General features: G+C 42.2%; 1 long non-coding RNA gene across 1 annotated transcript in view; it reads left to right on the top strand.

Annotated features, from left to right (window-relative positions):
- LOC139069996 (uncharacterized) overlaps positions 1–18,149 on the top strand; it is a 210,414-nt gene that overhangs the window by 179,215 nt on the left and 13,050 nt on the right. The gene's annotated exons all lie outside the window — the stretch shown is intronic.

The following is an 18,149-nucleotide window of genomic DNA, read 5'->3' as shown; positions in this document are numbered from 1 at the left end:
GCAAGGTCTTCAGGAGTTTCTTGGAAATTGAAAAGGAAGCCGCTATTAGTGCTTGGTAGGTCATTCCACATTTGTGGAACGATGCATGAGAAGAGTCTGGATTGTCCTGAGCGTGGTGTAGGCACTGCTAGCCGACGATCCTGTGATGACCGGAGCGGCCGGGCTGAGACGTAAGCCTTTGCAAGAGGATTCAGGTAGATGGGAGCCGTACCATCTCGGACTTTGTATGCTAGTGTTAGCTATTTGAATTTGATGTGTGCTGCTAGCAGTAGCCAATGGAGCTCAATGAACAGAGGGTGACGTGTGCTCTTTCTGGCTGATTGAAGACCACACACGCCGCTGCATTCTGGACCATATGAAGAGGTCTCACAGTACAGGCTGGAAGACCAGTTAGAAGGGCATTGCAGTAATCGAAGCAGGAGATGACAGTAGAATGCACCAGGAGCTGGGTGGCATGTTGTGTTAGGTATGGTCTGATCTTTCGTATGTTATACAGCGCAATGCGGCATGAACGAGCAACAGAGGCAACATGATCTTTAAAGGTCAGGTGTTCATCAATCACAACACCCAGATTTCGAAGGAGCCAGAGGTAGGAAGTCATTTTGGATTGATATTGTGCTGTATGGATGGTTTTGCTGGGATAACAAGTAGTTCAGTTTTAGAGAGGTTGAGTTGGAGATGCTGGGATTTCATCCATTTTGATATGTCAGAGAGACAGTTTGATATACGTGCAGAGACAGTGTGGTCGTCCGGTGGAAATGACAGATAGAGCTGGGTGTCGTCTGCATAGCAGTGAAAGGAGAAGCCATGTGATCGAATTGTCTCACCCAGTGAGGTGGTGTATATGGCAAAGAGAAGAGGTCCTAGTACAGAGTCCTGGGGGACTCCTGTGGCAAGATGGTGCACGGTAGAGGATTGTCCAAGCCAAGATACACTGAATGATCGTCCTGTGAGGTACGATTCAAACCAGGCATGTGCTTTCTCTGTGATGCCCATGGTAGAGAGTGTGGACAAAAGGAAGCCATGGTTGACAGTGTCAAATGCAGCCGATAAGTCGAGCAGGATAAACACTGAGGATTTGGCAGTCGCTCTAGCTTCTTTTAAGGATTCAGTCACTGCTAACAGAGCAGTTTCAGTGGAGTGGCCCTTTTTGAACCCAGATTGGTAAGGGTCAAGCAGACAGTTTTGTGAGAGGTATTCTGCGATCTGTTTGAAAGCCACCATTTCAATGATTTTGGACAGAAAAGGGAGGAGAGAGATAGGTCGGTAGTTCTCCACATGATTTGTAGGAAGAGATGTTTTTTTTGCAGCGGTTTAACCTGAGCATGCTTGAGAGAGGTGGGAAATGTACCGGATGTCAGTGATGCGTTGATCACATGTGTGACTGCTGCGGCTGCTGTAGGAGCAATAGCTTGGAGCAGCTTAGTCAGAATGGGGTCAAGTGGGCATGTAGTAGGGCGGCTGCACGTGAGAAGCTTGGACACATCTTGCACATAACTTGATTTTTATTGAGATTGAATCCACGATTGTTACACTTTCTAACATGCTGCTTCTAAAGGTGACCCCGTGCAGTCTCTGGTGATCTGAGCTCCAGCTCTGATGGAGATAATCTCCTGGAGCGCTCCTGTTTGCCATATCAGCTGATTTTGCTCAAAAAGTAAAACTTACAGCCCGTGATGACTTTCATTTTCAATACAGTTGTGGGCCAAACTTAGGCATTAACTCCCCCCGCAATCATAACACCTCCTTCTGTTGCGTCAAGATGCAATCACCATTTACGAGACAGACAATTACATCAATGTTTCTACCAAGCAAGGCTTCACGAATGCCGCAAAATCTACACAACGTGATGCCGACATGACGCGTTTATAAGACACACTGTTGCAATAATATTACGTCAGTTTGCCAGCACGCTGTGTCTTATAAAGGTGCCACTGTTTCATTGTCACTCTCAAAACGATTCACTTCAAGACAAAACACAATTTCTGGGCAGAGTTCTAATCAAATGTGTGCAGTGGTCCATGAGATAGGTTAAGGCAAGGTTGAATCCACTTAAAACATTTTAAACAATGATCATTTGTGTTTGTAGGTACTGGGCTGGACTTTTGGCCAAGATAACACCAAGATAAAGGTGTATCTAAAACTGGATTGTTACATTTAGGTCTAAATCTATAATCTATTGACCAGGGAAATCATCCTATACATGTTAATATATATATAGTGTGGCCATGACCCATAGACTGAGTTTAGTCGTGGGGCGGGATCTACGATTGTCTCCACGTGCTATTGGACGACAAACTTTGTGACGTACTCACCGTTACAGATGTCAGTCAATGGGACAGTTTACCATACACTATTGAAGGAGATGCAAGTGCATCATTTATCTAAATAAACGACTTAAGTGCCTCCATCTGCTCTTGACCCAAATAAAAGCCCAAGTCTGAATAGTCTGAAGCTGATTCCAATGCTGATTCAAATGAGCCAACTTTGTTGTTCCACTCTGTTGCATCATCCCACTCACCAAATGCTGTGATTGGCAAGATACAATACCGGTCAGGCCAATGGGGCGTGGTTAGACCAACAAGCAGAGCAAAACCATTTTGCTTCTGATGCTGTTTGTCCAGATTTTTAGGCTGATAATGTATCTCCAAAAACCTGACTGAGAGGCCTTTTTGTGTTGGCAAATTTGGAAAACAGTTTAGCATCATTATTTTTTTCATGCTCCTTATCAACATTCTAACATAGTACGGCTATAAATACAATGCAAAGATTTTATGACAAAGACAAAAATATAAATAAAGTGGTTCTATCGCAGTTGTCTAAAACCCTCCACCAATAACACGTTTCGGACCGAATGCAACTATTGGACCATTCGGTTGTTGGCCTCGCCAAACCGTTGCATTTCCACACTTCCCTGGGTCCTCCATTCATAACACACTCGTGTATTTAACAACAGAACTCCACTGGTGTGAGAGGTGCTCTGCTCAATAATATTAGTGAAGGACACACAGGCGGCTGCTACCACTTCAACTTTAGGATAAAGAGTCCCAAAAAGAAAAACACCATTTGAAGCCATTAACCTAGAAAACGTCAACTGGGTTTTAGTCATTATGTTAGTATTTTATGTTATTTATGTATTTTTATAAAGTACTCATCACAGAGAATCCCAAAGAGCTTTACATAGATTAAAAACAGAACAAATCATAAAGTCATGAAATCACAATGATCTTAAACAAACATAAATAAATAAAATTATAAAATGTCATAAAACAAGTGAAAGATGATTACAAATTTGAGTTGAATATAGGAAAACAAAAAAATCTGGTAAAAGCAGTTTTAAATAAAAGGGTCTTCAGCTGTTTTTTAAAAGGGTCCAGACTGTCGATGCTACATAAGGATAAAGGAAGTTCATTCCAAAGTCGGGGTGCAACAGTCTGGAAGGACCGATCACCTTCTGGTCTTTGGAACTTCTAGAAGGTTCTGGTATGTGGACCTGAGGGCTCGGGTTGGAGCATGAGGCTTTAACAGATCAGTAATATAGGGAGGAGCTTGACCATATAGAGCCCTGAAAGTTATAATCAGGATTCTAAAGTTAACGGGTAACCAGTGCAGAGACATCAGAATAGGAGTGATGTGCGCTCTTCTGTTCACTCCAGTTAGCTTTGCTGCAGGGTTCTGGGCCAGCTGAAGGTTGTCAAGGGCTGTTCTGCTAAAACATGTGAAGAGTGTGTTACATTAATCTAGACGGGAGGAGATCAGGGCATGGATGACCATTTCTAGTCCATGTTTTGACACCAGCCTTTAACGCTACCTCGTTTCCCCTGGTATTGCAGATTTCCGGTACCAGCAGAAGCCTCTCAGGGAAGACACCCGAGAGGAAGAGTTAGTGTTCAATGCCTGTTTGCAGACCCTTTGTAGCAGCTTTAATGATGTGCATTCAGTATAGACATTTTGAATTAAGATTGTGAAACTCCAGATAAATATGTCAACAACAGACCAAAAAGAAATCCTATAGTTTAAACTATTTATTGGGATTACGAACATTTCTGAAATATGTCCTCTTAAGATGCTTTATGTTTGTGAAAGACTTGGAGCTTTACCAGCCAAAACAAACAAACAAACAAACAAACAAACAAACAAAAAAAACCCACTCTGTTCAGAAATTACAACCCTGCAAAGCCAGAGAAGCAAAAACAAAACATCAGAGCTATTCATAGATAGATTTTCACCAACTTGATTGTGTGTGAGAGAGAAGTTTGTTGTGAGAATTGAAATAACTTGTTTATGTTATAGTTCACCCATAAACAAACAACATTAAAAAAGATCTACCAGTTTTAAAACACTGAAATTTAAAAGATGATTTAAAAAGTTGTCTACAGCATCCTGTTAAAGAACACTCAACACACGTTACTCCACCATATCCCATCATATTAGAGTCTGGGTTGCAGTGGTTCTGCCTGTCACACTGAGACTAAACAACTAAAGGAGACTGCAAAGTGCTGTCCAGCTGAAAGCAGCAATGTCAAGAAAAAAATAAAAACTTTCACAAAAATATATTAAAACTAAAAACTACTTAAAAAAACACGACGTCTAAGATTTGAATTTTTTATACGGTAGTTTTGGGCTGAAATGCTTTTTTACACAGAATAACGAAGATGAGTTTTTCCAGTGAAGATCTCAAACAGAGAAAAAAGCCCATCAACTCTAGATTTCTTAGCGTCTGAGAGAAAAGGAAGAAATCTAGACGGCTGCAGCAGGAAGCCGAGAGAGCGAATCCCAGACCTGCTGCTTTAGTCACTTGCGAGCTTGTCTCCTGTTGAAGCCCCTGCCTCTTCTTCCCATGGCCTGTCACTTCACTCTGCCACATCCTCTTCAGTCAAGCACTCCCTTCTTCTCTCGCAGTCTCTGCAAGACACTGACCAAACTGCCTCACAAGCAACACAGCTGCTCGTCGAGCTGCAGCAGCACCGTTCAATCCTCCAAGGGTTTCCGGACACAAGCAGGAATAAAGGATCCAAGTTTGAGTTCCAGTCACTGACCTTGGTTTCCTCCAGAGCCTCCGCAGAGGCTGTGAGACCCTTCACCAGCACCACATCCTTCCTTCCTTCCTTCCTTCCTCCTCTGTTTTCCTCCCACTCTTATTACTGGGGATGACCCGCCTCACAGCACTGGACTCAGAGACCAAGAAATCCTCCAGCCCTCGCCGTCTCCATCCTCCTTGCTGCTGGTAGATTGTCTCTGTGTCTACCAGAGTGGCCTCGGAGAAATGAAGTGCCGTGATCTCATCACGCTGGAGCCATTGTTTTCACTCTCGTGCACACTGTGTAATAGCCATGGAGATAAGAGGATGATTCAGACCTTTCACGGAAGGAAATGTGAAAGCCAGGCTGTGAGAAAGTGAAATTACTGTTTTGATGGCTTTTGATGGCAGGGGGCATAATTGTTGGATGGAAGGAAGGGTGGAGGGTGAAACACGCATAGATTAGTATTTCTAATACACGAGATGATTGGTTGGAGGCCTGCAGAAGGTTATGAGCACAGTGGGTTCTTCTAATGAAACTTCCATGTATGTGGTGAAGCAGTTTGACTAAAATAACTCACGGCTCCATTTGCTGCTGCAGCCTTTGCCCCCACCCGGACAGAAACGCCAATCAAAAGCCCCAATGATTATGATATTGTTTGATGCTCATTGCCATGGAAACTATGAATAATTTCCCATTTTTTGTGTGCTTATTTGCTGCCATAGCTTCAGGTCTGAGTATTTTTGGCAGCTGGGCTCATCAGCACATGCAGACAACACGAGTTTGGAGGATTACAGTTTGTAGTAATGACAGGAGCAAAGCATAAATAGTATAAATACTCCATGGGATTATAATTAGCCGTACTCCGCACATTTAGACACACTCAAGTGGAACTAAAACCTTATTGACTTCTGGAGACAATTTCATATTAATTGGATGCCTCGTGCTTCTCACCATCTCCTCTCGGTGTGTTGGAGCTGCTGACAGAAGAAGTGCTGCTGTAGAGCGGGAGTCAGATTAGCGCTAGCCTCAGCAACGACATGAACGTGAGAAACGCCACCTTCATCACTGGGACCAACGATGCTAGCGTCAAAGGATGAGCGAGATGTGGAGTCTGATGAGCAACCCAAAAAAAAAAACCAACACAAAAATAGGTTGATTTGTGAAGGAAGCCCATGAGTTTTCCTGGTGTGTTGATGTGGATCTTCTCTGTCACCACCACATCCTCAAACACACAGAAACTTTTTCATCCAGGAGCTCAGTATTCATTCACCGTCTGTCCTCTCTCCTTTTCTTTTCTGTTATCCGTGCACTGGCCACAAATTTATCCCTTATTTTCCACCCAGAAGAGGTGGAAAGTTGCAAAGCTAATTAAGGAGTGTGGATGCAGCAGTTCGACAGATGTGCACTGAGATGGGTGCTATTGAGTAGCGAGGATAATGGTGTGTGGACCTGGTGGGCAGTGGGGTTGTGTTGGAGGGAGCTCCTACCTGGGCGTGCATGTTAATCAGCGCGGCTGTCTGTTGAGAGCCGGGGAATTAAAGGGGAAGGGAAGCGTGTCGCCAGCCTGGAGTGAGGAGACGAGGCAGGCAAGCTGATTAAGAGCACAAATTAGCCAGTTTGGTCAGACAGGCAGATGTGTGTACGGAGGAGGAAAAGGGCAGGAAAAGTGTGTGTTGATTAGCAGTCCTGGTGGTGGAATGGCAAAGAAAAAGAAAACAAAGGTGAAATCTGCCTAACATTGTCAGACAAATGATTTCACAACACTCGAGGGCACGGGAACACTTCAGCCGGGCAGAATCAGTGAACTCCAGCACGTATCTGCCGGGAGGGTTTCACAGATCCCTTAGACATTCACAATTTTGGAAATGTGTGACACCGTGTTGGAAGTCTCGGCTGCGTTTGCAGTTTTTGATTACTCGACAATGTAAACAATCAGGAAATATTTTAGGTGTCTAAGAAATTAAAGAAATTAAAATATACATGAAAGTGTTTCTATTTTTTGTTTTTGTCATTTTCCATGAAAGTTCCTGCTAGTTGTTAAAACAAAAACACTTAACAATCAGTTTTCCCACAAATACAATCATATCCACACTGCTGTAAATGCACTTGATTATTTTAAGTTCATGCTGGTTCCCTGGTCCTGTGGCTGCAGATCAAGCCCAAACCATAAGCTTTCCACCACCATGCTGACATCTGTTGACATGCTGCATTGGGTTTTGTGAACTATGCTGCTGTGCATTGTGGGTAAGCATCATCACTTTGAAACTTTCTTGCCTCGTGGTTCATTCAGATGAAACTTTACAAACTGAAACTGAGATTTCACCAGCAGCCCTTCCAAATAAGATCAATTTGTTCAGTCTTTTTCTTGTTGTTGTGCCTTGACCTTTGCCCCTTAACCTGCCTAAGCCTACAGGGTCTGAGGTGAAGTGTGGGAGGTTTGCTTCTCCCCTCTCTTTACATTGACCTCTGAACTCTAGGTAAGCTTACTGGAATGTAAATTTCTTGGAATATTGGCCGTTGTCGTGAAGGTTTTTTTGACCATATATAGTTTGAAAATGACCTCTGACCCTTCTCAGACTGACATTCACTGGTAATGACTTACCTACTTGATGTTGCGCACCTCTAGGCTCAAGTAATCGGAGCATTTGCCCCTGGCTGATGATGAACTTTGGCATTTTTTAAACGTCTTCTAGATTCCATCTTCAGTTTTGCTAAGCTAACGTTCCGAGTGCTGTTTTTCTTTATTTGATGTGTGAAAGCTTCAAAGTGACAGAATGTTTATTCTTTACCACTAATACAATTATTAATTACACTAATAATTTATTTCTAAATGCTAAAACAACACATGTGCTGGAATTCAAATTCTAAATGGTTTTTATGAATCCCTACTGAAACTTAGATTATTAGAACAACTATTACCTGATGAAAAAATGACTTCTTGAGTAAGAAAATGCACAACCTTTTATCATCTTAGTCATTGTGATGTAATTAATGTGAAAATAAAAACAGTTTACTATCAATCAAATGACAGGATTGCTAAATACTCAAACACATTTTCAAAAGAGGGCTTCATGTGTCCAAAATCAAATGTTCTCTTATTCACAAACAAAGGTCAGCAGGTGAACCCCCAGCAGGATTATTGACGCGTATCACAGCACAAACAACTTCAGTCATGTTCTGATTAAATATTTATGTTGTTGTATGTGTCACTGTAACCTCTGAGAACAATAAATGTAAAGACCTACGTGAACATGCAGTGAGCTTTATGCCTTTTGTTCTCAGAAAACTGTTAGTTTTTAATTAAAAATTGTCCCGTTTTAGGTGATCTGATTTCTCTGTAATTGTTGTTATTTACACAATAAAGGTTTACGGGAATTTATTGACATTCCTTTTCCCCGATCTCAGAGCCTGCTTTCGATAATGCGTGGGGAAGTTATTTTAAACACTTTGGCACTATCAGTGGCTGTGTCTCAATTCAGGGTCTGCATCCTTCATCGGCCGGATTCGTCGGCCGGTTACGTCACAGCGCCACGACCAGGCCTGTCCCAATTCGAAGACTCCTTCAAATGCGGTCGACGCATCCGGCCTTCTTTTCGCCTGTATGAAGGATGGGTCCGGTGTATTCTTCAGTGGTTCACATTTCCCAAGATGCCTTGCGGGCCGGACGGTAGAACTTTTAAAAACAATGGCGGACAGTGAAGCGGGAGCTGTTGGAGAGGATTGTGCATATAAATGTCAGTATAAACTTGAAAACTGTTAGGTTAAGGACTTTTTGTGATACATGAACGTTATTTTAGTTAGAAATGTTACAGTAAAAGTGCTTGTATTGCGGTCTGGGCTCGTATGTTCGGCCGCTCGGTGTCGTACTTCTCCCGCTACGTTTTTCCCCTGATTTTAATAGGGGTTTGTATTTTAGGGACAAAAGAGAATACCAGGGAATTTATTAAGCTTAGGGCGGAGATGGACCACATGATCACTGGAGCTAAGTATTCGGCGGCTGTGGCATGGAGGTACAATAACATCTCGTATTTTAAAAAGTCGTTTGAGTTTAGTTTATTCTGCAAAAACATGAAAGGAATAACCCGTTGTCCTTTTTTCTCTTCCTGTTTCGTTTCTTACATGTTTGTTAAGACTATTCTGGAGAAAATGGGCATCCAGGGGAAGGTGACAGTGATGACCAGCTTCTGGAGCTGATCTGGGAGGACATGAGGCTGCAGAGGGAGGCAGAGCAGCAGAGGGCACAGGAGAGAAGGGAGAACTTTGACAGCTTTTTACTTTGCTAGAAAAAATGGTTAAGGAAGATTAAACATGTACATATAAAAGAAATATCTAAATAAAATCATTTATGTATTAAACTCTTGAATTTTATTTTTGTTTACAAATGAGAATTGTTTACTAGAGGGTATCCGCTGGGTCTTGAAAAGTCTTAAAAGGTGATAAATGGGTTTTGGTCAAATTAAGACCCTTAGAAAGTATTAAAAACTATTATCACATCTTTGCTCAGGCTCAGCTTGTCGAAAGTATTTTCTCTGAATTAACTCTCCAACGGTCAAGGAAATGATTAAAAAGCTAAATAAAACTTCCAGCTCCATCGTTTAAAGTTCCTTCTCCCTTCTGCTCAGCGGTTCCACGGTTGCTAGGCGACGGAACGTTCGCCGAGGGAGTGGCGGGATTTCATGAAGGCTAGGCCTGTCCAAATTCACAGCCGTTAACATCCGGTCTACTCGGCCGACGGAGGACCCAGCCCACGTCGGCCGAGTAGGCTGGGTCCTTCGAAGGATGCAGACCCTGACTTGAGACACAGTGAGTGTGTTCAAGTAGTCTTCCTTTTAATATGGTAATGCAGCTGATATAATCAGCTGGTAATTGTGAAACACTCAAGTACAACACATTTTGTGGCACTCTCTCCTGAATGAAGAAATCACAGCGTCTGCAGCTCAGAGCTGGTGCTGAGCGAGCATACGATCCAGTCAGTGTTGCACGATCCAGTGCTTACAGTAGCAGAAACATGCAGGCTTTTAGAAATGTACACCAACTCTGAGGTCCAAAAACACACAAACAAACAAACTGTTCAGGAACAGAAACAAAATGTGACAAAAGACTGTAGAAACTTCAAAATTATGTTTTGAAAGCTGAGTGAAAAGCATGAGAAGGAAAAAAAAAAGCAAAATGCTTTTTATTTTTTTATTTTGAAAAAATCAACTTTCATGAATTTTTTCCCTGTTGTTATATTTTAGTTACGACTGTTAGATTTGTGTTGGTGAATTGCTTTGCCTTGTTTGGACATCTTTTTCTGTGGTTTTACTTTTGCGATTTTTAGCCCTCGATCTGCGTTTTGTGTAATTTTTTGTCTCTGCTGTTGTCTTTGTTGTTGTGATAGTTTTCTCATTTTTGTGTTGTTTTGTGTCAGTTGTTTTCTGTTGTGTTGGTATTGTTAGTTTTCTAAGTTTTGTGTCTCTGCTGCTGTTCTGTGTTGTTGTGATTGTTGTTTCTCTGGTTTTTTTGTGTTGTTTTGTGCCTCTGTTGTTGTCTTTGTTTTTGTGATTCTTAGCTCTGTTTTTTTAGTTGTTTTGTGTCTGTTTTCTGTGTTGTGATTGTCAGTTATCTATGTTTGTGTTGTTCTGTGTCTCTTGTTTTCAGTTGTGTTGTTATGATTCTTAGTCGTCCTGGTTCTTATGTTGTTTTGTTCCTCTGTTGTTTTCTGTGTTGTTATGAGTGTCAGCTCTGGGTTGGCGTGTTGTTTTGTGTCTCAGCTGTTTTCTGGGTTGTTGTGACTGTTAGTTCTCTAGGTTTTGTGTAGTTTTGTCTCTGCTGGATTGTTTTTTGTTTCTGTGATTGTTAGATATTTCTGTGGTTAGCGCTCTCTTGTCAGACTGTTTTCTGTTTTGTTGTGCTCGTGTCTTCTCTGTTACGTCGTGGGAAATGTTGCTGCTTTCTGTTTCATCACCATGTTAAGCATGTCTGTGTTTCTTACAGCCCTGTGCTTTCTGCTTTCGTTGCTGCTTTGTGTCCAACGCTGTAGTCTTTTTGCTCCTCGGGGCCATTGTACGTCTTGCTCCTGATTCCTAAAAATCCCCTCTTGATTAGCATTGATCCTACCTCACACTCTGTTTCTACCTGCCTTCTATTTATGTCGCAGCCTCATAAATGAATTTTTTGTTATTGTGTCTTAACTGGAGTGATGAAAGAAGTGTTCTCCTTGCGTCCTCGGGGGAAGTAGAGCTTCTCCGTGGAAGACGATGGGATCCTGACTTTGTTTTTCTCCTTCGACTGTTATTTCCCTGAAGAGAAGAGGCGAGTGAAGGGAGCTATGAGTGATCGACTCTGCCTTTATTCTCTAAGTTTTCGGGGGATTTGAAGTTATTGAAAGTCTAGGGAAGGGTGACAGCTCTGAGATGTCTGTGTGATGCCTATCAGGCATGTGCCGGCCACTCCGCCGTGTGTTTGTGAACCTCTGAGACGGAGGGCACGAGCTCCATGCTCTCAAATACATGATGTTCTTGTGGCCAATCATTTCTGCTCACATATGACAACGCTCCCAGATTGATTTCATTCAGCTGTAGAGGGCGGTAAGATCAAACAAATGTTTGAAATAGCAGCAGTAGTGCAAGGAAGGGGGAGCGGGGTCAGAGGTGGGAGGTTGGCTGAGAGATGAAGTGAGGGATGGAAATGGAGAGAGAGAGAATCAGTCATCCAGTCAGTGCCGTGCCATGTGGTGACAGTATATTGGTGGAAAGCGTTACTTTATAAACCAACACTTCTTTTCACAGCGAGGTGGCTTTTAAAAAAAATATTCTTATTATTTTGTAGAGCTTGCTTTAGAGTGGGGAGGTGCAACGGCTATTCCTTCACAATCCCTCCGAGTACCCATGCACAGAATAATGGATGCATAATGTGGAACGACAGCTTGCAGAGCCCTATCATTAATGTTGTAATTCACTTTTAGTGTTTCTACTACTGCACTGCAACAGGAGGCACAGATGCCACCTGAATCTGCTCCTTCTAGCAGCCAGAGCACACCCGCTTTTCACCAGCTGTCTGGGAAATCACCCTGCCAGCCCCCACCCCACCCCCACCCCCTATCGTGGCCAAATCTTTACCCAAGCCAATCTGGGAGCGTGCACGCTCTAATTCTGCGTGTTGAATATCACATTGTCGTGGATGTTTTTTTCTCTAATTCCATGCATTTTGTGTTTGTTACTTTTGTGTTTGTTACTTTTGTGTTTAGAACATTTCCTGTTCTGAATTCATGGCAGGGCTCGGGTTACAATTAATCTTTGGGTTTAAGGATGAATAATCGTTTCTGTACACCGTGTTCTGTTGGATGCAGAGGGAGGTTCTTTTAAAACGCTCACAATTCCACTGAACCAAAACATTTCCGAATCCCCAGAGTAACAAAGAGCCCACATTGAGGTATTTTCTCTGCCAGTAGTGGGCAGGCTACCTACAGTGTTTATCTCAACCTCAACAAACCATAATCCTCTTCAGCAGTCGGTAATAAAATAAAGCCCTGTTGTTTGTAGGCATCTTCATGTGGCAACACTTCTGCTCAAGGATTTATTTGTTACTGTGAGAATAACTTTTTTAAATTCATACAAGGAGATACAACTACAGTACAATGCACGTTAACCTTAGGCTGTGAGGGTAAAATGAGCGACCTCTGGAAGCACAAGAGTCTAAACGCATTTCAACAACCCTAAAAGGTCAATACTTTTGTTAAGGTTGTTTAACAAGTTGCGTAAATTGTGTGAATGTGTGTCAAGTGTTATGATTAAGACTGTGCTTGTCCTCCCAAAGTTCGTCCACATGTCTCCACTTTCCGACACAAAGAAATGAAACTGATAAAACTTCCAGAAACCTGCGACATCTCTGAATGTTTTAACAGACCTCCTAGCCTGGCAAGCCAGACTAAATAAATGTATTATTTAGTCTGGCCACGCTCCATTGACGGCTCTCGGTTGTGGGGCGGGTTCTACCGTTGTCTTTCAAATGATCTCCGCATTCCACTGGACAATGAATGTGACATACTCTTGTTTCCCTCTGTTGCATCATCCCACCCACCAGGCATATAGAGTGCCCTGATTGGCCCACAAAGCGGATAAAGCTCTGTGATTTGTTCACTAAGCAGATAGAGCACTATGATTGGCCCACCATTATGGACCAATCACAGCTCTTTGTGTGTTTGAAACCCCTCTAGAGAGCTGTGATTGGCTAGCCAGAGTCCTGGTAGGAGCTGCGGACGTTCCAGTGTAGCGTGCCGAGACCATTCTTTGCAAAGCAAGAATTTGGTCTAGTTCACTAGGCTACAGACCTCCTGCTTTGGGGGCATTTTTGAAACTCCCTCTTGAGTACTGTAATTTTTTTCTCCAACAGTTGCAAAATACTGAATTCAATATTAATGGACAAATCGAGTGTCATCAAATCGGGTTATCATGTACTAAGGTGTTTTCTTCATTGCTAAATGTTTTCACCTATTTTTAAATTTAGACTGTCATCAAGCTGCGATGGTGGAAGAAGTAACTGATTGAAGTAAAAGTACATCTTAAGAGGTAAAAAATACTTTAGTGAAAGTGAGAGTATCCAGGAAGTTTTGGACCTGAGTAAAAGTATTTAAGGAGTTGTATTTGTACAGTATACAGGCCCATATATGATTATAATATTCCCGTTAGCCCTATAGAGACGTCATTTGTTCTGAAATGAGTTACACTCGAGACATTTTATCAACCCTGAATGAAGACACTTGGATTTGATAAAGTCATGCCTCCACCTGCGTTAATTCCACTCATTTCATGATGTAACCCTCGATTCCTAAGCATTATGAACTCTGAAGAAAAAGAAACCATGCCACTGAGTACAAACCTCAAGACCCCACCAACTCTCCATCAGTCAAGTTGTTAACAAGCAGTTCACACACGCATGCACACACCACTCGGATAGGTGAAAGGCGGCTGGGATGAACAAAGTCCTTGAAGCTTAGCCACCAAACTTCATCCACCTTGTTCCTCTGCCGGCTCATGGAGAAACGAACATGCAAATCAACACATATCTACTGGTTTGTATGGTGAGGTTTTGTTTCTCGTAGCAGTTTACTTGAAGATTTCAAGAGGATTTTAAAAATCTTTTGCCCCCAAAAAATGTACCTCCATGGTTCAGGAACAGGTTGCACTGTTCTTGGTTGTACAAACAACCAGAGGAAGTTAAATTTGTGGCTACAAGAGTGACGTTTGGAACATGCAGTTTACTTTGGCTGTACATCTGGTCTTTCCCTGGCTGCACTCTCAACCTGAAATAAAAATTATTCAAAAATGTATACAGTGGCTTTAAACCAGGGGTGCCCAATTCTGGGCTTGGAGGGCTGGTGTCCAGCAAGTTTTGTGTTTTTTCTGCTCCAACACACTTGATTCAAAGGATGAATCACCTGTGCAGCAGCTCATCAGGCTCTGCAGAAGACTGCTAATGCCTGATGATTGAAACCAGGTGTGTTGAAGCAGAGTTAAAACTAAAACATGCTAAATAACAGCCCTCCAGGACCAGGATTGGACACCCCTTTAAAAAATAATTTGAGTGAATTATATGTTTACCAAGCAGACAGATGATTAAAATAGTGCTCAGTGTTTAACATTATACTTTAACAAATGTGTTAAATGAACATTAAACCTGTTGTAATCCATGAAACACCTGCTGTTTGCATTTTGCCTGTTCTATAAACAAAAACCCAGGTTTGGTGATTAGGGGGTTTAGGCTTTGACTCGCATCTATGTCTGAATTTAAGTAAATATGATTGTGTCCCACCTCATTCCACAAAACATGACCAACCTTATTACTATGTAGGTACTGATAAGCCTCTGAGTTTTTAAGATTGTTTGTTGCCTTGCCATCAAAAGCAGCAGAGTTAAGAAAGAAGCTAAAATGCTACTGTATGTTAGCTTTGTCTAGATTTTAATATCATCCTCCCACCCCTCTTTAGCAGGCGGATGGATAGTAATGATGTCCCGTTTGAGCTGCAACTGCTGGTGTTCCTACATAGTTTACATCTCTAAAAAGACCATAGAAAAGGGATTAGCATAAACGGATTGCGTCATCAATCTATGGTCACCCTGTAAACAATCTATGGACTGGAAGCAGGTCACATATTTCACACAAAGCATCTTGGGGGCTAGGAATAAGGTGGAAAACCAACTCTGGCCTCTCCATCGGGTGGTTTTAACATTGGAATGGTGCAGGTTCGAAGACATAATCTGTCTGAAAACCCACTGCGGTACTGGCGGTGGTTTAACAAACTATTTGTGAAATCAGTCACATTGTGGCTCGGTTTATGAAAGCTCCTCCAGATCCACCCATTTCTGCAGACTAAACTCTTCTTCAGGAAGATTGGAAAGGGATGCCATGCCTTTCATAGACTAAAAATGAATTTTTGGATTCTAGGCATTATTTAAAGTGCAAGACAGAAATCACCTTTTCTCCACTGTGGAAAATAAACTTTCTGCTAGCTACACAAAAAGACTGGGCGTTAGTATTTTCAGTCCAGGGAAGGATCGACCTGGTATCCAGATGGGGTGGAGTGGGGCATGATGACACAAACATGCCCCATCCGGCCATTTGCAATCGCTTAGCAGAACTAAGGGGAAGAAGCAGCTGAGACAGGAAAATGAATGCATGAAGCCAAAAATGTTTTTTAATGAGGAAATAGCAACATAATTGTCAAAAGTTCCAATTTTTTGCATGATACCGTTAAATTCTGCATTTTCAAATGTACTTAAAAGTAAAACAAAAAAAGTATTGAAATAACATTTAAATACCGTAAATCCTCTAATACAGGCCCGGGCCTATATTTGACTCAAGCTCATCAAGCTCCAGGCCTTTATTGGAAGGAGGACCAGAATTAGAGGCAGGCCTCAATTTCTATTTGAGCAAAATGAACTAATGGTTCGCTGGAGTTTTTGACAATTAAAGTTGCGCTCACATTTTCAAAGTCAAACACATTTCTTTTAACAACGGTAGTTTCTGCTTCAGCCCTCTCCCCCCTCCCCCTGCGCAGCAGCCGCAAACTCACTGATGCACCTGCAGCCTCTCGGAGTTCCTGCTGCTCTAAACATTAAAATAATTATTTCATTTTCTGTTCCTCACTTCTGATTACCTTCAATGGTGTCTGTTTGTTGCAACCACCAGGTACAAAAACTAACTTGTTTTTATTTGACTATCTCATCTCTTCTCAATCCTAAAGAAAAACTGCGACCTGGGTTCATATATATATTCACCTCATGAGTTACCTTTGAACTGCATTTCTAAAGGATCTACCGACCGCAAAAACAGCAGAGTGCTCGCCGGCCACACCGGTGAGGTGCCTCACCGGAGGACAAAACAGGTGATGCGCCCCGCTCCACAGCAGCGAAAAGCATCAGGCACAAATAAAAGACAGAAAACATAAAAGGAAATGATCCGACATGAACGATCGCGTGTTAAATTAGTTTTTGAGGTGGCGACACCTGATTTGATAATGTTACTGTGGCTGTGCTCAGGACGCAGATGTCTGTAGCGCGTCAACAGTCAGAGCTTTGCATGTGCAAGCTGGTTAAGGTTAGGATGGGGTGAGGGGAAGGTTAAACTGCAAGAGGGTAAAGGTCACAGTTTGGTTAAATGTCCGTTTTACGGCGGGTGTCAGTACCGACGCTCTGGCACAGCGCGTTGCCTCCCGACGTGCAAGAGCTTGTCACCTGCTGACAGCAGGCTGCTGTCTTTTCCGAGGGCTGCATCTTGCCGGTCATTATCACGTGACAGCGACTAGTCGATGACTGGCATAAAAAGTCACTATAGAGCGGTGAAGTCGACTAGTGACTAGTTCATACAACCCCTGCTATTGCTCCCCAGAGTGTTCTGCAGCATAATCAGCACGTTCTCTTTGAACTTGATGTCAAATTTTTGCCTCCTCTTCGTCTCCGCACGGTTAAAGTTACCCTCACGATCTATCACTGGCAAATCAAAAGTGAGACGGATGACACAACCGCCCCCCGTACTTGCTTGTTACCACATTCCACCTGGCCACAATAAAAAAAACGGCCATTATTCACCTCCGCAGACACCGGCCAAAATGTGATACCCGGCCGTTAATTGAATACAGGCCAATATTAGAGGATTCACGGTATGCATTGTGGTTGACCGGGGGTGTGGTGGGGGTTGAACAAACTGCAAATGACAGTACATTTACTTTTGAAACTTTTTAGTCAACATAGTTTAAATTACAGATATGTGCTTTAAGATGTAGGAAAGTAAAAAATAAAAGTAGACCTGAACTCAAAAACTTGAGTACAATTTGACTGTATCTGTACTTTACTTAAAGAGCAAGTCACCCCCTACCACATTCTTACTCAGCTCCTACTTCCTGTTTGAAAAATGCAACAAATGCTGTTGCCTAGCAGACCAAGAGGGCGGAGCCGCTAACACACACACACACACACACACACACACACACACACAGGCTCACAACGACATTGTGACATCACATGGTAGCAGCTGACGTTCTAGGATACCTCTCAGCCAATAGCGATGGCAGATTTAAATTAAAATGCTGTTCAGTTTTTACCTGATGCTGACAGTTTTAGGCAGAAAATAAAAATTTTAACTAAAATGCACCAAAGTGCAAAACTATTGACTACACGTGTCTGCAGCACGATCAGACACGCATTTATATAGTTTATCAGGGAAAAAAAGTAGATTTGGGGATGACTTTAAGTACACGTTATATTCCATCCCTTTTAGTGTATTTTCTGTAGTTTCAGACTCTTTTAAATCATTCTGATCCAACCGAACCTTCCACTGTTGGTGGATTTTTCACCAACTTTAAAAAAAAATGTTTCCTTGTTCTAGTTTGCAGTCAGACTGCGAGCCATGGTCGTTAATCTATTGTGTAAATTTTAAAACCCATTTTGCTGCTCTCCACATTGTTGACTGTAGTCAAATGTAGGAAAATAGACTTTGAAGTATACTTCAAAGAAACCCAGTAATTCCTAGCGTTTTCTGTCAGAAGCAGTCATTTCCAGCTGCACGATCAGTCAATATTTTACTCTCATTTAATGTTTTTTATTCACCTTTTGCCAAGCTTGTGCTCCTTACATTATTAGTTTACAT

The sequence above is a fragment of the Nothobranchius furzeri genome, chromosome 5 (assembly GCF_043380555.1).
Source record: "Nothobranchius furzeri strain GRZ-AD chromosome 5, NfurGRZ-RIMD1, whole genome shotgun sequence".
Classification (NCBI taxonomy): domain Eukaryota; kingdom Metazoa; phylum Chordata; class Actinopteri; order Cyprinodontiformes; family Nothobranchiidae; genus Nothobranchius; species Nothobranchius furzeri.
The sequence above is the reverse complement of the archived record's forward strand: the minus strand, read 5'-3'. Positions and strand labels throughout refer to the sequence as shown.